Raw genomic sequence first — 26203 nt, 5'->3', positions numbered from 1 at the left:
CTGAGGCACAGAGAGAAAGAAAAAAGGATCTCTAAGAATGAAAGAATATTGAGAGAAATGTGTGACCAATCCAAAGGGAAAAATATTCACATTACAGGGCTACCAGAAGAAGGAGAGAGAGAGAAAGGGATAGAAAGTGTCTTTGAGGAGGTAATTGCTGGAAACTTCCCCAATCTGGGGAAGGAGATAGTCTCTCAGGCCACAGATCTCCCAATACAAGGGACTCCAGGAAGACAACACCAAAACATGTAGTAATTAAGATGGCAAATCAAGGAAAAGGACAAACTATTAAAAGCAGCCAGAGAGAGAAAAAAGATCACATACAAAGGAAAGCCCATCAGGCTATCATCAGACTTCTCAGCAGAAATCTTACAGGCCAGAAGAGGGTGGTATGATATATTTAATGCAAAGTAGCAGAAGGGCCCCGATCCAAGAACACTTTACCTGGAAAGATTATCATTTAAATTTGAAGGAGAGATTAGATGATCTCCAAATAAACAAAAGCTGAGAGAATTTAGCTCCCACAAACCATCTCTACAGTGTATTTTGGAGGGAATGCTAGAGATGGAAGTGTTCCTAAGGTTTAGTAGCTGTCACCAGAGGTAATAAAACCACAGTGAAGAAAATAGAACAGTTAATTACTAAGCAAATGCAAAATTAAACCACCTACCCCCAAATTCAGTCAATGGATAAACAAAGAGTACAAAATATGATACCTAATGTATAAAGATTGGAGGAGGAAGAAAAAGGAGGAGAAAAAAGAACCTTTAGATTTTGTGTGTAATAGCATACTAAGTGAGTTAAGTTAGACTTAGATAGTAAGGAAGTTAACTTTGAACCTTTGGTAACCACACATCTAAAGCCTGCGATGGCAATAAGTACATACCTATTGATAATCACCCTAAATGTAAATAGTCAGAATGCACCAATCAAAAGACAGAGTCACTGAATGGATTAAAAAAAAAAAAGACCCATCTATATGCTGCCTACAAGAGACTCACTTCAAATCCAAAGACATGCACAGACTAAAAGTGAAGGGATGGAAAAAGATATTTCATGCAACTAATAGGGAGGAAAAAGGAGATGTTGCAGTACTTGTATCAGACAAAATAGACGTCAAAACAAAGAGAGTCACAAGAGACAAAGAAGGACATTACATAATGATAAAGGAGTCAATCCAACAAGAAGATAAACCATTACAAATATCTATACACCTAACGGAGTAGCACCTACATCTGTGAAACAAATACTAACAGAATTGAAAAGGGAAGTAGAATGCAATGCATTCATTCTAGGAATCTTCAACACTCCACTCACTCCAAAGGGCAGATCAAACAGACAGAAAATAAGTAAGGAGACAGAAGCATTGAACAACACACTAGAACAGATGGACCTAACAGATATCTACAGAACTCTACACCCAAAAGCAGCAGAATACACATTCTTCTCAGGTGCACATGGAACATTTTCAAGAAAAAAATCATATACTAGGCCTTAAAAAGAGCCTCAGTAAATTCAAAAAGATTGAAATTGTACCAACCAGTTTCTCAGACCACAAGGTATGAAACTAGAAATAAATTATGCAAAGAAAATGAAAAATCCCACAAACACATGGAGGCTTCACAACATGCTCCTAAATAACCAATGGATCAACAACCAAAAACAAACAGAGATCAAGCAATATAATGACTACAGTAATTCAACACCTCAAAATCTGTAGGACGCAGTGAAGCCCACCTAAGAAGAAAGTATATTGCAATACAGGCTTACCTCAGGAAAGAAGAACAATCCAATATGAACAGTCTAAACTCACAATTAACAAAATTAGAAAAAGAAGAACAAATGAGACCCAAAGTCAGTAGAACGAGGGACATAACAAAGATTAAAGCATAAATAAATAAAATTGAGAAAAATAAAACAATAGAATCAATGAAAGCAAGAGTTGGTTCTTCGAGAAAATAAACAAAATAGATAAATACTGAGGCAGACTTAAAAGAAAAAAAGAGAGTCTACACACATAAACAGAATCAGAAATGAGAAAGGAAAAATCACTACAAACACCACAGAAATACAAAGAATTATTAGAGGTTATTATGAAAAATTATATGCTGAGGAATGATCTCAAGATGGTGGCATGAGTAGGGTGGCGGAAATCTCCTCCCAAAATCATATATGTTTTTGAAAATACAACTATTCCTAAAAGAGATACCAGAAGATACAGTACAACAGCCAGGCTGCATCTACATCTGCAAGAACTCAGCATCTCATGGAAAAGGGTAAGATACAAATCCGTGACCTGGTGGAACCCAAGCACTCCCCCCACCCCAGCTCACCAGTGGGAGGAAAAGAATCAGAATGAGGAGGGAGTGGAAGCACAGGACTGCTAAATAACCATCCCTAGTAATCTGCACTGGGAGCACAGACACATATTGCATGGTGTACTGGATATTAGAGAAATGGAAAAGTAAAGTCTGCAATGGAGACTGTGAGTGAGTCCCAAAAGCCGGCTCCCCTGGGACAAAAGGAAAGCAGTTGTTTTTAAAAGTCTTAAAGGGACAAGGGCTCAATAGCTGGACAAAATCATCTCAGCACACTCATCCCAGTAGGCTGGGAATCTTGAGGAACTTCAGGCTGCCTAACCCCCTGGGGGGTAAAGCAGCCCCGAAGCCCCGCACAGTGATAAGCAGCCTGCCATTCATTCCCCCTGGCTAGCGTTGCAAGCAATCCTGGTGACTGGCCACAGTTGTGGAGCAGCCAGAGAACAGCCCCGCCCACAGCAACCACACAGTCTCCTTCCAGCATGCAGGTAACTGGGACAGACCCAGAGGCTGCCACCGGCATGCAACTGCCCAGTACAGAGGAAACCGGAGCAAGGTCTGGCAGGCAAGAAGGGGCGCCATTCTCGCAGAACACACCCAGCATGTTTGCTAACCCCTGCAGTGTGCTAGGCTATCCTGAGGGCTGCCCCTCCCATGGAAGCTCAGGAGATTATCCCAGAGACTGCTCCTGGTGTGCAGGTAGATGCACAGGCAGTGGAGAAGGGCAAGGTGACCAACAAGAAGGAAGGGACTTTGATGTCCCAGCTGATACACACACCACCTGCCTGCGACAACTTCTATCACCATGAAAAGGCAGAAGAATCTGGTTGAGTCAAAAATCACTCAGACAACCCCAGAGAGAGGGCCTGGTAAGATACATATAACCAATCTTCTTGAAAAAGAATTCAAAATAAAAGTCATAACCATGCTGATGGACCTGCAAAGAAATATGCAAGAACTAAGGGATGAAGTCTGGAGGGAGATAACAGAAATGAAATAATCGACAGAAGGTTTTAAAAGCAGACTGGATGACGTGCAACAGACTATTAACAGAATAGAAATCAGAGAACAGGAATACAGAGAAGCTGAGGCAGAGAGAGATAAAAGGATCTCTAGGAATGAAAGAATATTAAGAGAACTGTGTGACCAATCCAAACAGAACAATATTTGCATAATAGGGGTGCCAGAAGAAGAGAGAGGAAAAGGGATAGAAAGTGTCTTTGAAGAAATAATTGCTGAAAACTTCCCCAAGCTGGGAAAGGAAATAGTCTCTCAGACCATGGAAGCCTACAGATCTCCCAACACAAGGGACCCAAGGAGGACAACACCAAAATATATAATAATTAAAATGGCAAAGATCAAAGACAAGGACAGAGTATTAAAGGCAGCCAGAGAGAGAAAAAAGATCACATACAAAGGAAAACCCATCAGGCTATCATCAGACTTTTCAGCAGAAACCTTAAAAGACAGAAGAGAATGGCATGATATATTTAATGCAATGAAATAGAAGGCCTTGAACCAAGAATACTGTATCAAGCACAGTTATCATTTAAATTGGAAGGATGGATTAAACAATTTCCAGACAAGCAAAAGTTGAGGGAATTTGCCTCTCACAAACCACCTCTACAGGGTATTTTAGAGGGACTGCTCTAGATGGAAGTACTCATAAGGCTAAACAGATGTCACCAGAGAAAATCAAGTCACAGCAAAGAAAGCAGACCAACCAAATACTAACTAAAGGCAAAAAATAAAATCAACTATCCACAAAAGCAGTCAAAGGAAACACAAAAGAGTACAGAATAAAATACCTAACATATAAAGAATGGAGGGGGAAGAATAAGAAGGAAGAGAAATAAAGAATATTAGACTGTGTTTATAATAGCTTAATAAGAGAGTTAAGTTAGATGGTTAGATAGTAAAAAAGCTACCCTTGAACCTTTGGTAACCACGAATCCAAAGCCTGCAATGGCAAAAAGTACATATCTATCAATAATCACCCTAAATGTAAATGGACTGAATGCACCAATCAAAAGACACAGTAATAGAATGGATAAAAAGCAAGACCCATCTATATGCTATTTATGAGAGACTCACCTCAAACTCAAAGATATACACAGACTAAAAGTGAAGGGATGGAAAAAGGTATTTCATGCAAACAATAGGGAGAGAAAAGCAGGTGTTGCAGTAATTGTATCAGACAAAACAGACTTCAAAACAAAGAAAGTAACAAGAGACAAAGAAGGACATAACACAATGACAAAAGGGTCAGTACAACAAGAGGATTTAACCATTATAAATATCTATGCACCCAACACAGGAGCACCATCATATGTGAAACAAATATTAACAGAATTAAAGTAGGAAATAGAATGCAATGCATTCATTTTAGGAGACTTCAACACACCACTCACTCCAAAGGACAGATCAAATAGACAGCAAATAAGTAAGGACACAGAGGCACTGAGCAACACACTAGAACAGATGGACCTAACAGACATCTACAGAACTCTACAACCAAAAGCAGCAGATACACATTCTTCTCAAGTGCACATGGAACATTTTCCAGAATAGAGCACATACTAGGCCACAAAAAGAACCTCAGTAAATCCAAAAAGATTGAAATTCTACCAACCAACTTCTCAGATCACAAAGGTATAAAACTAGAAATAATTGTACAAAGAAAACAGAAAGGCTCACAAACACATGGAGGCTTAACAACGTGCTCCTAAATAATCAATGGATCAATGACCAAATTAAAACAGAGATCAAGCAGTATATGGAGACAAATGACAACAACAGCACAAAGTCCCAACTTCTGTGGAATGTAGAGAAGGCAGTTCTAACAGCAAAGTATATAACAATCCAGACCTATTTAAAGAAGGCAGAACGATCCCAAATGAATAGTCTAAAGTCACAATTATTGAAACTGGAAAAAGAAGAACAAATGAGGCCCAAAGTCAGCAGAAGAAGGGACATAATAAAAATGAGAGAAGAAATAAATAAAATTGAGAAGAATAAAACAATAGAAAAATCAGTGAAACTAAGAGCTGGTTCTTTGAGAAAATAAAATAGAAAAAATCCTTAGCCAGACTTATTAAGAGAAAAAGAGAATCTACACACATAAACAGAATCAGAAATGAGAAAGGAAGAATCACAACAGACCCCACAGAGATACAAAGAATTATTAGAGAATACTATGAAAATCTATATGCTAACAAGCTGGAAAACCTAGAAGAAATGGAAAACTTCCTAGGAAAACACAACCATCCAAGACAGACAAAGGAAGAAACAGAAAATCTAAACATACCAATTACCAGCAAGGAAATTGAATCGGTAATCAAAAAACTACCCTAAAAAAATTGCCAGGCCAGATGGGTTCACCACATCAGACATATAGAGAAGACATAATACCCATTCTCCTTAAAGTTTTCCAAAAAATAGAAGAAGAGGGAATACTTCCAAACTCTTTCTACGACATCTGCATCGCTCTAATAAAAAAACCAGGCAAAGACACCACCAAAAAAGAAAATTACAAACCAATATCCCTGATGAACATAGATGCAAAAATACTCAACAAAATATGGCAAACCAAATTCAAAAATACATCAAGAGGATCATATGCCATGAGCAAGTGGAATTCATCTCAGGAATGCAAGGATGGTACAACATTAGAAAATCCATTAACATCACCCACCACATCAACAAAAAGAAGGACAAAAACCACATAATCACCTCCATAGATACCAAATAAGCATTCAACAAAATTCAACATCCATTCATGATAAAAAATCTCAACAAAATGGGTATAGAGGGAAAGTACCTCAACATAATAAAGGCCATATATGACAAACCCACAGCCAACATCATACCTAACAGTGAGAAGCTGAAAGCTTTTCCTCTGACATTGGGAACAAGACAGGGATGCCGACTCTCCCCACTGTTATTCAACATAGTACTGGAGGTTCTAGCCACGGCAATCAGACAAAACAAAGAAATACAAGGCATCCAGATTAGTAAAGAAGAAGTCAAACTGTTGCTATTTGCAATGACATGATATTGTACACAAAAAACCCTTAAGACTCCACTCCAAAACTACTAGAACTAATATCTGAATTCAGCAAAGTTGCAGGATACTAAATTAATAGGAAGAAATCTGTTGCTTTCCTATACACTAATGATGAGCTAGCAGAAAGAGAAATTAGGAAAACAATTCCATTCACAATTGCATTAAAAAGAATAAAATACCTAGGAATAAACCTAACCAAGGAAGTGAAAGGCATATACTCTGAAAACTACAAGACACTCGTGAGAGAAATTAAAGGAGGTACCAATAAATGGAAACATATCCCGTGCTTAGGGATAGGAATAATTAATATTGCCAAAATGGCCATCCTGCCTAAAGCAATCTACAGATTCAATGCAATTCTTATCAAAATACCAACAGCATTCTTCAATGAACTAGAGCAAATCATTCTAAAATTCATATGGAACCACAAAAGACCCTGAATAGCCAAAGCAATCCTGAGAAGGAAGAAAAAAGCTGGGGGGATTATGCTCCCCAACTTCAAGCTCTACTACAAAGCCACAGTAATTAATACAATTTGGTACTGGCATAAGAACAGACCCATAGACCAATGAAACAGACTAGAGAGCCCTGATATAAACCCAACTATGTATGGTCATTAATATATGAAAGAGGGGCCATGAACATAGAATGGGGAAATGACAGCCTCTTCAACAGCTAGTGTTGGCAAAACTGGACAGCTACATGCAAGAGAATGAAACTGGATTATTGTTTATCCCCATACACAAAAGTAAACTCGAAATGGATCAAAAACTTGAATGTAAGTCATGAAACCATAAAACTCTTAGAAGACAACATAGGCAAAAATCTCCTGAATGTAAGTATGAGCAACTTCTTCCTGAACACATCTCCTCGAGCAAGGGAAACAAAAGCAAAAATGAACACATGGGACTATGTCAAACTAAAAAGTTTCTTTATGGCAAAGGACATCATCAACAGGACAAAAAGGCATCCTACAGTATGGGAGAATATATTCATAAATGACATATCCGATAAGGGTTAACATCCAAAATATATAAAGAACTCACATGCCTCAACACCCAAAAAGCAAATAACCCGATTAAAAAATGGGCAGAGGATATGAACAGACACTTCTTCAAAGAAGAAATTCAGATGGCCAACAGACACATGAAAAGATGCTCCACATTGCTAATCATCAGAGAAATGCAAATTACAACCACAATGAGATATCACCTCACACCAGTAAGGATGGCCAGCATCAAAAAGACTAAGAACAACAAATGCTGGCGAGGATGTGGAGAAAGGGGAACCCTCCTACACTGCTGGTGGGAATGTAAGCTAATTCAACCATTGTGGAAAGCAATATGGAGGTTCCTCAAAAAACTAAAAATAGAAATACCATTTGACTCCGGAATTCCACTCATAGGAATTTACCCAAAGAAATAATTTCTCATATTCAAAAAGATATATGCACCCCTATGTTTACTGTAGCACTATTTAAAATAGCTAAGATATGGAAGCAACCTAAGTGTCCATCAGTAGATGAATGGATAAAGAAGAGGTGGTACATATACACAATGGAATACTACTCAGCCATAAGAAACAAATTCTGCAATTTGCAACAACATGGATGGAGCTAGAGGATATTATGCTCAGTGAAATAAGCCAGGCAGATAAAGACAAGTACCAAATGATTTATCTCACTTGTGGAGCATAACAACAAAACAAAACTGAAGGGTAAAATAGCAGCAGACTCACAGACTTCAAGAAGGGATTAGTGGTTACCAAGGGGGAGGGGGGTGGGAAGGCGGGTGGGTAGGGAGGGAGAAGGGGATTGAGGGGTATTATGTTTAGTACATATAGTGTGTGGGGGGGGTCACAGGGAAGACAGTGTAGCACAGAGAAGGCAAACAGTGAGTCTGTGGCATCTTCCTACACTGATGGGACAGTGACTGCATTGGGGTATGGGTGGGGACTTGATAATATGGGTAAATGTAGTAACCACATTGTTTTTTCATGTGAAACCTTCATAAAAGTGTATATCAATAATACCTTTATAAAAAAAACAGACTTTAGAAAAAATCTGGAAACATTGTGATTCTCCAAATAATGAATCTGCTGATTGATTTTCTTTAAAAATTTGAACTATATCCTACTTTTTAACCAACTGATAATCTGAAATAGAGGACTTCTAATTTACAATGTTTTGACATAAACATTTTATTTATTTAATGTTAAAGTTGGTCATGCAGGAGTTGTTTGATTTGTGAATGAGCTTCACTATAAGGATTCTGTTATAAATGGGATTCCCTACTATACTCACACCAAAGGTGCTTTCTGTTTCAGAAACTCAACTGTACTTGGCAAAACTATATGATTGAAACCACTGAAATACATTTCTTCAACAGAAAATAATTGTAAGAGTTTCTTGCTCATCAGTTGCCACCACTACAGCTTTTCAAGGAATATGAGTCTGGCACATTAGATCTGGTGGTGATTGTTCACAAAGACAGGACACAGATATAGGATATGTGGGGGAAGTAAGGGGATCCCAAAGAGTGACTAAATGAATTTATATGTCAACTTGTAGAAAATACAATACTGAGTTTTCCAATCCAGGAACGTAGAATGGCTCTCCATTTATTTAGATCTTATACCATGCCTCTCAGCAATATTTTACAGTTTTGAATGCATAAGTCTTCAAATGCTTTCATTAGCTTAATTGTAAATATTTTATTCTTTTTGATGCTATGGTGAATTAAATTGTTTTCTTAACTTCATTTTCAGGTATTTCATTGCTACTAAATAGAAATATGACTGATTTTGTATATTGATCTTGTATTCTGCAAACTTGTTTAAATCATTTGTTAGTTCTCATATTTCTCTTATGGATTTTGACCATATCCAGGTCATCATGTCATATGAAGATATTCCTGTCCTCTGAAGATATTTGGACTGCTTCCTTTCCAATCTGTATGTTTTTGTTTTTGGCCTTAGTGCACCAGCTGGAATCTCCAATAAAATGTGGAATAGAGGTGGAAAAAAAAAAAAAAAAGAAGGTTGTTCCAGCACTTTCTGAGGCTCACCTGCTTCTAGATGGTGTGGTATCTGATAAGATTAGTGGATTTCATAGTATGTACTGTACCTCATTTACTCTGAAGTGGTTCTCCTGATTGGATATTATGTTTTCAAGGATCCATGCCTATGGATTAAGGAATTGCATGTCTCTAAATAGCAGTGCTGGCTGAGACTGCAGGCCGAAAAGGCAAACCTAAACTTGGAATAGGTATCGTCATCACTGTGAACCACAGTCCTTTCTAGGGCAGAAGGAGCCCAATCTAGCCAACTTGCCATGAAGTGACCAGTTAGCCTCATTGAGAAATAGTATCATTCCAGGGGCTCAGTGTTGAAATTCAGAGGCAGCAGTAGTTACATTGACTTTTAAATGGAAGTCCATGCTGGTAGGCTCATAAACAGCCTCTATCACTATGACTGTGGCCACTCCATTCATGTATCCACATTTCGGTTCTGGGAGAGCCAATGACAAAGGATGGCTAACATCAATCAGGCAAGTCACTGCATCAGCTTAGTTGTTTGATGCCTCTTTAGTGGTCGATGCTTTCTAGTGGTCATTAACATGTAATACAAAAATTCCATACTGGCCCCTCCCTATGTCCATTTATATGCCACTCCTCACACTTGCCTCTCATTTTCTAGTCCTTTTCCTTTCGAGCCCTTGACAATTGGCTACTGCCCAGGAATCTCTCTCTGTCCTCACCTCGGGCCACTTCCTCTTGCACATCAAAAGATTTTTCCTCTCCACTGTCTTTTAAGGCCGCCCCATCACTGCCCATTTCCAGCTTGCCCCCATATCAAACTATGTCATACTTTGGCTCCATGCTACATGGTTCCCTCAGTCCTGGGCCTATCTATAGTATATATGCCCGAAGCATGAAACATGTCTTGAGAGGTTTTTTAAAATGATCCTGCTCATGTTGTACCATCTAAGTTATGCATTTTCTGTTTTTGTCCTCAACTTTTACATTTATTGATGCCTCAACAACTAGACTCATATATTCTAACCAATAAACAAGACAAATACATATTCCAAGGTGCCAAACTTGGCAATATTCAGGAATATCTTATCTACATGTATATTTGCATCTATTCTAAGCTTTTAAAAAAGTAAGTATATACAAGTCCAATCCTTGACTGCATAAATATCTTTCTCATTGTTTTCCTATAACAACTTCCATCCAGAAAAGCAAGTAACTGAAATCATATTCTCCAGTTAGTAAAGGGATGTCATTGTCATGCTTTTAATTATACAACAAACCATGACTGGACAATCAACAATTTCTGTGATACAGGAATGTTTTTAAGAATTAGAGCTGTTGAAACATGGCTGTACGCAGTTACCTTCATGTAATTCAGACTGTTGTTTGCAAGAGCAATTTCTGGATTGTCCCTGAATGCAGTAACAGGAAGAAGTAGAAATTAAGGGAGGCAAATTTTGATTTAATAGAAATAAAAGTTTTGTAGCAAAGCTATACAAAACTGGAATGGTTGTATTTGAAGGTAGTGAGTGGTCAAGGAAGGGTTAAACATTGGTGTGTCTAACAGACTATTGAATAAGTTTTAGGAAAATTTTAGAGAGAATTCATGGACTAGGTAGGGAGAATTAGAAGAATCACCTCTGAAACAATCTAAATATGCAGCACAACATAGTGAAAAGAGCATAGGCTTAAGCCAAAACCTAGTAGCAATGTCAACTTTGTCAAATGATGTCATTTTCTCCCCTATAAATGGGAATAATAATATGACTTGTCTTGAAGGGTTTTGTGAAGCTCTAATATAATAAGAATATGTGTCTAATAAAATATCTAGCGCATAGCTGTATTCAACGAAATTTCTTATTATGCCCTGATTTTATGTAGTTAAACTTTATGAAACTGGTTTTTTTTACCTTTTTCATCTATAAAAATGAACTTTTTAATCTATAGAAGTGGTTACATGTGATTTAACCTGATATTATTAACAAAACTAGATACAATTAAATTCCATTTCCTAAGATGTCTAAGATTCTAAGATTCAGATTTAGGATCTGATATTTATAGTCTTTGATTTATAAAGATTCTTTATTGCTTTATCAAAAAAGAAAAAAGAAACTTAGCTTCGTGATTTAAAGGTGAGAAGGTTTTTTTTGTTTCCATGCAGTTCCAAACGGTTAGGCTGACCTCTAATCTAGGGCTTATATCTTAAGTGCAAAATTGTTGGATTAGGTAGAAATCTCAAACCCCTGTGGTCTGGAAGCCCATGTCATAAGCTCATGGGGGGGCATGTATGCATAGAGAAGTCATTATATATTCCATACCTCGGTCATATACTCTGACAATTAAAGCAGATTGCCAAGGAGAAATTAGGCAACCATGTTAACTCATGCTGTCCTTGTCACCTTGTTCTCTGGAAGTAGCTAAGAATGAGGGTGGTGGGGAGAATGAATTGATATTTCTGTAAATCAGTGAATCTCTCAATTGTGGCACAGTTTCAGCAAATGTTGGAATGTTAGTATTTGTATTCCACCATAGTTTAAAATTGCAGTTTTCTATTATAAATACTTTCTGCTACTGAAGTCATGTGGGTACACTTGGAGTATATGCATAGATGTATTTTAAAGCAATCTATTTCCTGACATAAGTGTTTTAGTACTTTAATTATAACTCATCAAGAAAAACCATATATTTACCTGTCTGTTGATCACAATTTCTAAATTGAGGAAGAAAAAATGTGAATGCCAGCTGTACTTAAAAGAAATAACAATAATTTACTTATCCAAGAAAATTACAGAGTATACATAATAAGCTTTGGTGGATAATGCTCAGTAAACCAATTGGATATATCAGTTACATGATTATTCTAGAAGTTACACTTCTAACTACTCATATTAAAACAAACAAACCAAAAGGTTCCCACTACCTTGATTTTTGCATATATAGAGAGAGTGAGAGAGAGAGAGACAGATGGTAACAAATCACAATATACATCATTGGAATGTCAAAATGAAAATGGGTTTGTTTTTACATGATAAATACTTAGGTACAGGTCTGAACCCTAGAAAGAGTTTCTGTTTCCAGCAGAGGGGAGCAGATCAAGCTTGAAACAATGTTTAAAAATTGCCCAGAGATCAAAGTAGAGTCTCACAAAGTCCTATGAATCAACGTCAGGGTCATAGCCTAGGAATAGGAGAGGGAAAACCACGCCAGGAAACCAAAACCAGAGCAGCCACTTGTCAGTCTAGGAACATGGCAGATGGTTGAAGTCAGAAGTCATATTAGCAACTAAAAGAACCAAGGTCCAAACCACAAGGCAGAAATTATGAGAATAACATAACTGGGCTAAAACCCCTGCTGGGAATGGAAGCCGAGCAGAGGTTCCTAGTAAGAACTCAAAGGGCAGTTGCTGATAAACAGACTTTTTTTGTTTCCTGCCCTTTAAAAAAGGCAACAGGAGATAGTTGATGTCTGTGCCTCTCTGGCATGGTCAGATTAGAGGCAAGTGTGGGCTGACTGAGAGTTTGTACCTGTCCAACAAGATCAGGAGACTTTCTGATTCTCTAGAGGTCAGAATGTGAGGGTGAAGACAAATCAGAGGAAATGAGACTGAACAGTCTTGAACTAACTCATCTTGGTCAAGAAACTTTTTCTGCAGGATTTCCTTATTTCAGGACAGGAGAAAGAGAACCAGGGATTTGAATTGCTATGCACAGTTACGTGCTGACTTCCTCCTCCCCCCCTTCCTTCTTCTTTCTCTTCCTCAGCCACTTCCTCCCCCTCCCCTTCTTCTAAACAACACTTCCTGTATTGTCTAGTTAGTGGCATTAAGGACTGGAATCAGTTCTCTCTTCAAGGAAGGGAGAGTATTGGGCCTGTTTATCCCCTTGATTCAAACCAATGGGAGAGAAACAAGTGAAGGAAAAAAATTGTTTAATTGGGTAGTTTGTAGTTTTGAAAAACCCTGTAATCCATGTCTGTATTACATTAAGAACACTTAGTTTTCCTTAGCCCCCCATCTTCATGATTTTCCACTCCTATCCTTACCATTTGCAGAGTTTAAGCCACAAACGGAGAGGCATCTAAGCCCGTGGCCTTCCGGGATACTAACAACATGCATGCTCTGAGATCCAGCCAGTGGGCTCCCAACATATCAACAAGTGGCACTTCTAACATTTCCCCTCAGTGATGGTATTAAGCTAATGATTGTCTCCATCAGGAAGCTTTTTTAAGATGATATCAAAATTTTCCTCTTCCTAACTCCTCTTACTGCTCACTCCCATGGTTATCTCTTTGTGCACTGGAAAACAATACCAACCCCCTCCTTGGTGTGCTATTTCTAGGCCTATTTAGTCAGTCTATGTAATCAGATGGTTTATATTTAGCTCCTCTTAAGCTGCTTCCATTAGTCATTCAAACTCAGTGTCTTAGTCATTTGATTGTTGGTGGGTTGGTTGACTGATTTTCAGTGTATGATCCTTGGCTAAGAATGAACATAGCATTTCCAGGGACAGCTCATAAGGGTGGGGTCAGACACTTCAGTCTATAGACTGAAATTATTTTACATATTACTTGGAAATTAATCTCAGTTTTCATTCTTTTTCAACCCCTAGCTCCTTTAGCCTTGCATAGTTTTGACTTCTTCCTATCAATGATACCTTCCCATCTGGGAGAATAGTTTATATGGTATGCTGCTATCCCAAAAACTTAGCCCATGTCTGAAAGTCAAGACATACTTGATAAATGAATGAGTAAATGAAATGTTTTAAACATTACTGGTAAGAATTGTTGCTGAATTTTTTTTTTCTGGATTTACGAGATGCTTCTATTTTTCTCCTAATTTTTTCTTTAATACCTCTTAGTGTTCTACTTCAATTTATGTATGTTATTAATTAGACTATTAGAGTATAATCTCATGTACAAGCATTTATGTGCATATTTCTGAATAAAATTTATGGAGCCACATGACTGGACGTGATTCTTCACAGAGGATTTCTGGCCTAGTAAGTGACTTAGAAATTGTCTAGGCAGGTTCCAACCTTTTTTAGACCTGAAACCTGACACCTGACAAGAGGGTAAGGCTTTTCAGATTACAGGAGATCTAATTTAAAAGTTTTCTACCATAGTTTTCTCTTTTGTTCACATTTTATTCTTTGTGCTGGATATGACACCATGACTTGTAATGGTTAACTCTTTCATATCTCTCAATAATACATTTTTTTCTTCTATTTGAAAATGTAGCTCCTGTTTATAAAGGGCAATTCTCCGTCTGACTCAAATTCTGCAAACTGCTGACTCTCTGGCAACCCACTGCTGATTCCCGAGGTTTCCCAGTTGAAACTCATAATTCTAGAGTTTGAAGTTGACTTCTTAAGAGTTTTGAGACCCATTATAGGTCAATAATCAGCACCTGTTTGTGGTCATTACTGTGGTCTCTTTTCTGCAAATAACTATTTTCCTTGGTGTATTTGCCGTTTTACTTCTGCATGGAATTTTGAGGGTGGTCACATGGTGGCGCTGTAGTTAATCGCTTGGTTTTCTTGTGCATTTTTTTTCTATTGCCGCCTTTGTTTTTTAATTGAAGTTACATGAAATATATGCATTTTTAAAATTCTGCTGCAAGTGAAATGATATAATGACTCTTGACTTCTAGATTAATTTTAAATACTAGAAACACTGTAAAAACAGACACTTGCTAATAACCATCATTATCGTAATAGCTCCAAGCATAATTTACCAACATTAACCAAGTGATTAAAATCCATCATGAGTTTAATTTGAAAAGATTTAAGTTCCTTTGTAATAAGTGGCTAATGATATTAGCTTCATCATGTGAGACCAAAACTTATCATTATATGCCTCTATTTCTATTGTTTGATAGAAACCCACTTTTGTTAACATAGGCCATTCTATGTCTATTGTTTACCAAGCACATGGGGTTCCCTATGTTAATACTGAATTGGGCCATATGGTGTACCACGTACAGGCAATCACTTCTCTTTTATGGTCCTGCTTTTTGATAATTTATTATTTGACAAGTCAAGTGACCTTAACAGAAGTTAAGATTGATTACCACGGTCAGTAAAACCTGTAGAGAAGGGGAAATGTTCTAGTTTTATGACTTATTTTTATCAAAATTAGATATCATACTGTAATGATCAGATTTTTTGATATATTTTCATAACTTTGTAATAATGCCTTTTAAAAGTCTCTAATCTAAATTTTAGTAATAATTGTCCAGAAATAGACTGTTCCAACTGACAAAAAACAAAGAAAAATATTCAATGCTAATTTTTTTTTCCCACAAGGAACCTGCCTCTGGACCTAAAATGTGCTCACCTCCTCAGGATTCTCTTTGGTGAATCAGGAACATAGTCTGGACCTTGAATAGTACACTGTCTAGCAGATACCCTACAAGGATAATGATCTTACTTCCAAAATTCTTTAAGAAAATCAGAAGAGGGAAAAAAACTCACAACCACCACCCAAACAAACAAAGAGACTGTGGCAAACATGGAAGGAAAAAAAAACATATTTCTTAACGGGTCCTGGCTCCTTTCCCAAAGTTTTCCCCAACGGAAGCAACCAAGTAAATATCTCTCACTGACTGATGGTAGAGATCAGCCTTTCAGGGCTCACTAATGAATTTTGATCTTTATGACTATGTTAGCTGTTTACTTCTCAAAACAGGTCAACATTGTTATTCCCATTTTTCATAGAGCCAGAGATCCAAGATGGAAAATGAACATGCCCAAGATTGTTTAGTGAGTGGGTAGAAGGCATGTCAGTTGGCCAATAAAATACTAATGTGAATAGTAAATACTTGCTCTCTAATCAGTTTCTTTCAACTGTTTCAAAACTAGTTGTTTGGGATGCTAGCTGTGAGTAAGCCAGAAGGTTTGGAGAGCTAGGGATAGTTAAAAAAAATTTTTCCCAAGGAAAATCAGATAACTTAAAACTCATACATAGAATGTACTATAATATTTTAATGCAGTAAAAATCACAAATCTTGAGTCAAATTATGAGATTTGGTAGTTTCACTGAGTTTAAGCTATTGTTTCATTCATTCACTCTCTCAATTTATTTAAAATACCTGTGGAGGAACTATTCTATATGTTTATAGAATATTAGGCATTCTAGAAAGTTAAGTATTGCCAGGGTGAACCCTCTAATGATTTATAATACTGTAATTCCTTCCCTAAGTATCTGTGTTACATCCCTGAATAACATCTTTAGTTAAGAATAAAGGCAAAATATGTAATTTAGCAGCAGCTATTAGAATGGAAGCAACAATAAGAGAGAATCTAGACAAGGAAACTGAATCCCAGAAAAGTAAAATTACTTATTCAGTATCTCATATCTAGGCCATGGCAAAGAGAAGTTGAATACAAGTGTTTCAGAGTTCACCCCATTATACAATACTGTTTCCCAAAGACCTTTTAAATATCTCCTCTGTATATACAAAAAATGAACTTTTACTTCCAAACCTCATACACTTCATACATAGAGTGTATGCTGAGATAGATTTTTTTTATCTGAGGCATTAAGTAATAGAATTTAATAGTGATTTATGTTTGTATTAATGTCCATCTCAATATAAACTATACAGTGAAATTTCATATGACTTAATGACATAAAAAATGTACTCTCTGGGTTTTACGGAGCTTCAATGATGACCCTAATGCTTTCATGGACTGAAAATTTTCCCTTTTCAAATACAGGAGATGTATTATTCCTAATAAAATCATGTTTTAAAAAGTGCTTTGGGTGTCACTGCTATTGTTTGAAAATTCATTGCTCTAGTTATTTTAGCACCTTTTGGTCAAAAAAGTTTACAAGTTCCACACTTGAAGTTTTGTAGTTTTCTTTCTTGCTTGCTAAGGTGTCTTAAATAATTATTTTGATGTTTTTAAATAGTTTAAATAATGGATGATGATTATGTAAAAATAGTACTAATACAAAACCCAGAGTCTGCGCCTCAAAATGGAGGCTCATGAGAGACAGACAGGTGTCCAGCTGCTGGCCCATCGAAGCTTGCGTGTAATGGTCTGACCACTTATCTGCTTAATTTCCTGCTAGCCAGACATGATCACATCAATTTCCTTTACAAGCAACTATTACACAGTTACAACTTCAGGGGTAAGCGAAGTCATTTTAGACTCTGAACATATCAGGACCATGAGTTCATTGAACGTTTCCACCAGGCAGGAATAACACCTACCCTGTTTGGAAAGGTTAACTGTAAAGAGTGTGGAGCATGCAGACTGTGGAAGGTTATCTTACAAAACCTCAGAAATCTCAGAAATTAAACCATGTTTTTCGTTTTGTTTTATTTGGGTGTTTCATAGAGAGAAATTTTGCCAAGGAAAGAGGATTTAAGAAAAAAAATTTTAATTTCCAAAAAAAAAGGTTAACCCTTGTTTTTATGGCCATACATCTTCCCCCAGCCAGGGGTAAACATTATACCTCTATATTCATTCATTTCTTTTTCTTTTAACAATTCATTGCTTTTCTTGATTATTTTGCTTTATCTCGAGAGAAATTGCTACTTAAAATTGCCTGGATTTGAACATTGTATAAATGGATTCATATGCTCTCTTCTGTGATTTGTTCCCTTCACTCTGCATTAAGTTTCTAGGTTCATCCATGCTGACATATGAAGTGTGGGTCTTCCCTTTGCACCGTAGTATAATTCTCCATTGTATGACCAGTAAAATTCCTTTTCTACTCTATGACTAACTCTATATTCAAGTTGTTTCTAGCATTTTGTTTCTGTGAGCAAATCTTCTATACAGCATTCTTATAAATGTCTCCAGGTGCACACATGCAGCAGGTCTTCTAGGTTATAGGCCTAAGAATGAAATTGCTGGGGAAGAGATATTTTTTCCCAAAGTAATTGTTCCAATTACCTACTCACAGGTAATGGTTGAGAGCTTTGTTGCTCCAACTTTGCCAAAACTTGGTATTTTCCAACTTCAAAAATTTTTGACCAAACTTAAGAGTAAAGAATGGTATTTTCCTTGTGGTTTTAATTTGCATGTCTTTGATTTCTAACAAGATTACTTACGTTTTTTTGACCACTTTCCTATTGCATTATTCATCTTTTGCTATTGATTATAGATTTTCATTAAATATTCTGGATTGTAACCCTCTGTATTTTTCTTTTACTTAATGGTATGCATTATGAATAGATGCTCTTAATTTTAATACACTTAAAATGATCAATCAGATCCTTTATAATTTGTTCTCTTTCTATCAAAGAAATTTTTTCTTATTTGGAACTTAAAGATAAATTCTCTTTCCTTTTAAAGTTGCCGTTCTCACTTTCACTTCTAAGTTCTTAATTCACTTGGAATTGATTTTCAGGTATTATGTGAAGAAGGGGTCCATTTTTAAATCTCTATGGATAGCTAAATGTCCCATTTCATTCTACAACTTTGTGTCTTTTTGATATTTAAAAAATAACCTATAGGGTGAGAAACTAAAATAAATCTGATTTGTAGGAATTCAGCTTTTTCAAAGCTGGCAAATTTAGGGATAAAAGAAGCTAGGTAAAAGAAAAAAATGCCTTTATTGAATAATTCCTCATTTCCTCACTAACCTATATTACCAATTTGGTCATATATTGGATGTCCTTGTATGTGTGAATCTGTTTCTGGGTATTCTAAACTATTTCATCCACTTGCTTTAAAAAATATTGACTAGTTACTGTATAACAGGTAGTGCTCTGCATTCTGGGAACACAGCAGTGAACAATAACAAAAGAAATTCCTGCCTTTGTGTACTGTAAGCTATAGTGGGGAGACAGATAAATAAAGAGATGTACAAGTAAAATTTATACTATGTCAGAAGGTTATAAATAGCTATGAAGACACTAAAATAGAGAAGAGGAATGACAAGAGTGGTGGGGGTCGGGAAAGCAGACATGGCTAATTTATGTAAAAGCACTTAACGCTAAGATGGCATTTGAGCAGAAATCTGAAAGCGGTGAATTCAGGGACTGAGCTCTGTTACTGGCCATTATGATGATGATGTGCCATTAGCTCTTGGCCTATTTATCCATATCTGTGTTCATACTACACTGTCTGAATTTCTATAGCTTTGTAATAAATTCTGATGTTTACCTTGAGTCTGCTGTCTGTGAGTTCCTCTTCCACTAAGCTTGGTCTCTCCTTGACAGACCATTTACCCTCTCATTTAAATATGAGAATAAATTTGTCAACTCCTGCAACAAAACAAACAGGAACAAGAAAACTTGTTTGAATTTTAATTGTATCCACCTTGAATCTATAGATTAATTTGGGGAAGACTGACATCTTTATACCATTGAGTACCCCTAATCATGAATATGATACATCTTTCTATTTATTTGGCTCTTCTTTTATGACCTTCAACTTATTTTATAATTTTTTCCATAAAGGTTTTGCACATCTTTTCTTAGATTTATGCTAGATATTTTATAATTTTTGAGTAGTAAGTTAAAAATAACATAAAGTTTACCATTTTAACCATCTTTTAAGCATACAATTTGGCAGCATTAAGTATATTCACAATGTTATGCAGCTCTCACTACCTAGCTTCTTTTATCCCTATCTCAATGTTATCCACTATCCATTTCCAGAACTTTTTCATCATCCCTAAAAGAAACTCCATACTCATTTGATAATAACGCTCTATTGCCCCACCCCCAGACCCTGATAACCTCTAATAAATTTTCTGTCTCATGAATTTGCCTATTCTTGATACCTTATATAAGTGGAATCATACAATGTTTGTCCTTTTGTGTCTGGCTTATTTCATTTAGCCTATTTTCAAGGTTCATTCATTTGTAGCAGGTATCAGAATTTCATTCCTCTTTAAGGCTCAGTAACATTCCATTGAATGCATACACAACTTTTTTAAATGATCCATTCATCTGTCAATGGACTTTTCTGGGTTATTTCTATCTTTTGGATATTACAAATAAAGCTGCTATGAACTTTGTTTCCAGTATCTATTTGGAGTCTTTGCTTCCAGTTCATTTGGTTATATACCAGGAATGAAACTGCTGAGTCGTATGATAATATGTTTAAAGTTTTGAGGAACCACCAAACTGTTTTCCATAGCAGCTGAACTATTTCACATTTTCACTAGCAATGCAAGCAAGTCCCAGTCTCTCCACATTCTTCTCAATACTTGTTACTTTCTGGTTTTGTTATTGTTGTGGTGGTTTTGTTTTGTTTTTGATAATAGCCTCCCCAATGGGTGTTAAATGGTATCTTATTGTGATTTTGCTTTGCATTTCCCTAATGACTAGTGATGTTGAGCATCTTTTCATGTGGTTATTGGCCGCTTCTATATCTTGTTTGGAGAAATGGATATTCAAACCCTTTGTCCATTTTGTTAATTGGATTGATTTTGTTGTTGTTCTTGTTGTGATTGAATTATAGGAGTTCTTTACATATTCTAAGTATTAATCCCTTATTAAATGAGATATGTGATTTGGAAATATTTTTCCCATTCTATGGATTATCTTTTTTTTCACTCTTTTGATATCATCCTTTCATGCACACAAGGTTTTAGTTCTGACGAAATCTAATTTATCTATTCCCCGTCTGTTGACTATGCTTTTGGTGTCATAGCCAAGTAATCACTGACAAATAAAGTGTCATGAAGATTTTCTCCTCTTTTTTCTCAGAGTTTTGGTGTTTTTAGCTGAAAGAAAAATCTAGTTTAGATTTTTGATCCATTTTGAGCTAATTTTTATATATGGTATAAGGTAAAATTGGTATTTTAAAAAAAATAAAGCATTTTCTAACTGTAGTTAATATATGTATGCCAAGAAACACATTTTACTTTATTTCCCATATAACACATGGAAAAGTACAAAATCAATGTATATAGCTCAACAAATTTTCACAAAGTGAACACATCTGTGTAACCAACATCTAGATCAAGAAACAAGCTATTTAATAAGCACTCCAGAAGCCCTTCCCATGCCTTCTTTCAAAGATTACTAATACTACATATTATTTTAGATAGCTTTTTAAACTTAGAAAAATGTAATCACTTATATACTCTATAATCTGAGTTTTTTATGCTCAAAAATGTTTGTTAAGATTCATTCAATTGTTGCTTGCAGTTGTAGTACACTCCTAATAACTCTACAGTCTTTCTTTGTGTAAATATCAAACACTTTATATATCCATTTTACTGTTGGTGGGCATTTAGGTAGTTTCCAGTTTGGAGCTGTTGCACATAGTGCTGCTATGAATATTTATGTGTGTGTCCTTCAGTGAACATATATACTCATTTCGGTAGGTATATACCTAGAAGTGGAATAAATAGTCACAGTTATATATATGATCAGCATTACTATATATTACCAAAAGTTCCCAAAGGAATTGCCTGGCACACAGTTTTACTCCTTAAAAGAGTACAAAAAATAACTCCCTAGTGATAATTTCAGATTCTATAATAAGTAATTGGAGATAGGTAGGGAGTAGCATATTTCTGAACCAGGGGTCTTTCTAACTAATCTTACTCATAGCTGCTTGTAGAATCAGATGCCTGCCTATGATTAAAGCTCTGACATTTTCCTTTTTCGTTTTTGGGATTTGTGGGGGGGATGTGTGCTTCTGGAAATCTCCCTATCTGAGACTCTGACACTATTTAGGGAGATACGTAGGAAGGAAGGCCCATTCCTTAATTATAGAAACTTTCATGGGCTATGCGTACTGTCTCATGCCTTATTGCTAATGAAAAAAAGAATGTCTCAAATTTAAATTCTTTGCATTGTAGAATGAACATAATAGCTTTCTCTGCCAAGTTGTGTGGTAGAATTTAAAGCTTCATCCTTAGCATTTATGCCGTATGTAAAAATTACACTCTTTTCCCTAAAACATTATGCCACATTTTTGTTCATTTTTGCAGAGTACTAGGGTAGTCTGCATTTTTCTTTTCCATTTCTTCCTGACCCAAAGTTGGCATCTAAATGCCTTCTCTGATCCCCTTATCACTGCCACAATGCTTTCTTCCACCAGGATGTCGCAACTTTGACTTCTCTTGCCTCACTGCAGCCTGTGATTTGGCTGTGCTGGATCAGCAGTGACATTACCACCACTTTTGCTTCGGTGCCTGAAATCTTTGGTTATCAATGGAAGCATTGTGAGAAACTATACAGGGTCAAGACCCATTTAGCTCAGAGAGTTTGTATAGTATGTGGGTTGAGGATTCTCAAAGACCATGCTTCCTAGGATGTAAAGAGAACCTCAGATATTATGCTCAGTACTGCTATAAAACAATCAGTTTTATTACTCCTTGAGGGTTGGAGTAGAGAAGGAACTGATACAAAAACAAAAATAAATGACAAATACATTCTCTTTAATGATGTGTTACATCAGATAAAATTATCTGAGAACTAATTGTTCTTCATCTTGGCAGGCCAGTGAGTTTCAAATACACCTATTGAAATGATAGGAACGGAACAGCCCTGAAAGTATTAGAAGCTGCTTTTGATCAGTGGAATGTATTTGTTTCTTGTCCAGTTCTGAATGGGTAAGACAGATATAAAACTTGCAGACAACACTATCTTCAGAAACTGACCAGAATCCTAATTCTATAAAACTTCAGAGGCACCTTTTAATCTGAACTTTGACAAATAAGTCATTTTATAACTTTATCAGATCATTGTTCAGAGACTTTTCCCCATGGTTTTATAAAATACTAGACAATGGGTCTTATTATGGATAGATAACAAGCTACCTATATGTTTATATATGGAAGCCTGACACAAGACCCACCTGCTCTGAAATGCATCCTTTACCACTGGCCAAAAAGGGCCTGAAATTCCCAGCTTTTGAGACATTTCTTTGGTTTAAGATTTAATCTCCAAGAAGTTTCCACTAAAGGAGGTTGGCAGAAAGGAGAAGGCATCAGACCTAGCTGTCTCATGTCAAATTTACTAATCAGCACATGTCAGTGTAATGGGTTTGGGTAGAGGTGGCTTGGTTTTAGTTTTGTGTAATTTATTGGAATCACTAGTTGTCATCTTAGAAGCCAGAGAAGAATAATAAATAACAGAATAGGTTAGATGTAGTTCTTCCATCTGTTTAGAAATTTGTTCCACTTCTCCTTAGGGTAGTACTTACCCTAGAAATACAATCTTAAAGCAGGAAGAAATGTGGCACCCACAGAATAGAACCCAAGATGTGTCAGGGTCAGGAAGCAGGTGAGGACACATTTGCTGGGAAGGAGTGATAGAAGGCAATTAAAATCAACATTATAATAGTTTCAGGAAAGAATCCATAGAGAGAAGCACAGTGCCTGGATTTGGACAGGGTTGTGGTACATCAGACAAAATGCTAACATTGGCTTCTTTATATTGTTGCTAAATTGTCTTCCACGTCCAACCAACTTTAAGGTGAAACCTTATGAATGCCTTAGTGTACTGTGTGTTGAGTAATTGTGGGAACAATGAACTCATCATTTTTCTGAAGAGGCTTTTTATTGGTGCACTGCCCCAAATACTTAGAAAACAAATGTTCTAGTTTAGTATTTAGAGCCTGATCAAACTTTTGGAACATCTATAAAAAGTATAGCTACTTTTAAGACACTATTTTTCCCCTCTCTACTTTTACTCAAAAGTATTGATTAAACTTGCAAGGCAGATACAGAGGTGTGCTTTATGTAATGACTCTGAATTTGAATGCTGAGTTCAATATTTAAGTCTGTAAAGTGGGTTACTGGAACTCTCCAAGCCTTAACATATTACTGGGGTGGATTTACACTTATGTATAAGCTTCTGAGGCAAGAAAACATGTGGAGGCAAAAACGGGGTGTTGCCATCCAGAGCGCTGTCGTCATGATGCTTTGCCTCCTTGCTAGATACAGTACGGTTCTAATCTGTTGGCCATGGCATGCCTCATGTTGCATTTGAAGGGGTTGTTTTTTCCTGAGAGGGAAGGACAATCTTATTTTCCTGGGCAGAAGTTACAAATCTTGTTTTTTCTTACTACATTTTGCAATTATATTTCAATCTTTATACAAAGGGATTTTATAAGAGTCTCAATTAAATATATATAAGGAAAAAGTTTCATCTAACTCCATGACTCCTAAAAGATAAGAAGTATCTATGTAACTCATAATTTTGCTTCTTTCAAATAACTATAGTCACAACTGCATCTAGCTCTTTGGAAAAAGCCACTAAATAAATCTAATAAAGTTTAAAGTGCCTTACCATTCCATTTTATGCAGGGTTTATAAAGGAGCTTTAAACATTTCTGATGGACTATTCTGTACTTACAAATCTACCTTCCCCCCAAAAACTTTTTAGGAACTATAGTAAATCCATTCCAGGGAAAACTCAGATATTTAAATGAGATGTCTTTGGTTGAAAAAATGCATGTCAAATTTGATAATATCAGAGGTGGAAATTAATAAACAGAAATTTCTGTAGCCTAATAAACATATAATAGTTAAAGCAGCAAACAATTTCAGTAATCTCCTAAATTCCTATTTTACCTTTTTCAGTATATCTGTGAACATATCTGTCTAGCATAACTGGGTATAGGGAAGGAAACAGAAGCAAAAGTTCAGGACCTTTCCTAAGTTCTAAGTACTGACACTACTGTTTTTCTTTAAGCCTATGTACAAGACACACTGATTTTAAAAGTGAAGACTCGAAAATAGAAGGCACCATAAGATCCTCTTCTGGCCTGGGTATTTGATTGTGCATTTATATAAGAGAAAAAATTATCATGGACCTCGTTGAAGATGTATTTCCCTGTGGGTATGTTAACTATAAAGTTTCTGTCACCTATGATTGCTGGCAAATAGCGGTCTTGCCTTAGATTCATTACAGTGGTGTACATGTCATTTTGTAGTCATCCCCACATTACAGAATAACGGCTATTATTGAAAGAATGTGGCCAAACATCCATCTGTCATGACTTTCAGGGGCAGAAGGTGAAGTATGTGACATTGTTGCATGACATAGGTCAAATGACTTCCACAGAGTAAATGATGACAATAGAGCTCAGACTTTGGCTCTATCTTTTCACTATTCTACCTGAAGTCACATTTTCACTCTATAACTCTGGACTCACAGTATTTTACATTTCCAGAAAGATGCATGAAATGAAAAATTTAGGGCTCCCTGTACTCCCAGAGCTGATAATATGGCTCTGAAAAAGAGTCATTTATAATTTGACCCTGAGAACTGCATGGAGATTGGTCAAAGAAGGTTAATATAATATAATCTACCACTCATAGCATATCTGATCTCTTCTTAAATGATCTCCATTTCCAGTCTGTAAAATCCTACAGGAGAATTTGCTGCATAAGTTTACAATGTTATGCCTCTTTTAGTTTTATTAAGACTATCCCCTTTAGGCACCAAGGAAGACTCATTAATTCTCAAACTCCAGGAGAGAATGAACAAGTCCTATTTCAATCTGTTATTATACTTCATTATATCAGAGACTTCAATAATCTCATCTTTAAGTTCATGTTTTTGCTGTAAATAGTCCCCCTATTTATGGAGCTCCATACTCCACTGAGAGTTGAATGAACTCCCCTTTAGCACCTCTCTGACTCTGCATCAACCCAGAACACTGTGCCGATGACAGTTTAATCAGCCAAATAAGTTTAATGTATGTGAAACATATATAACAGCTTTCTTCAAAAAACTTTATAGGTGCCCCTATTTGGAAGGGGGGTGTTTACAGGGGAATGAGAGGGAAATGGAATGTAACATTTGGAGAGAAGAAGAGAGGAAGGAGGGACTTGGGAAGCCAGGTGGGAGAAAAGCA

At 36.4% G+C, this 26203-nt stretch overlaps 1 long non-coding RNA gene across 1 annotated transcript in view; it reads right to left on the bottom strand.

Annotated features, from left to right (window-relative positions):
- Positions 1-13240: 13240 nt before the first annotated feature.
- Positions 13241-26203, bottom strand: part of LOC140845045 (uncharacterized) — a 99005-nt gene continuing 86042 nt past the window's right edge. The window contains exon 5 of the long non-coding RNA XR_012123668.1: positions 13241-19638. This is a non-coding gene — a long non-coding RNA (uncharacterized lncRNA). The remainder of the gene's footprint in view (positions 19639-26203) is intronic.

Source organism: Manis javanica, chromosome 12, assembly GCF_040802235.1.
Source record: "Manis javanica isolate MJ-LG chromosome 12, MJ_LKY, whole genome shotgun sequence".
Lineage (NCBI taxonomy): Eukaryota > Metazoa > Chordata > Mammalia > Pholidota > Manidae > Manis > Manis javanica.
Note: the sequence above shows the minus strand (reverse complement) of the source record. Positions and strands in the feature narration are given on the sequence as shown.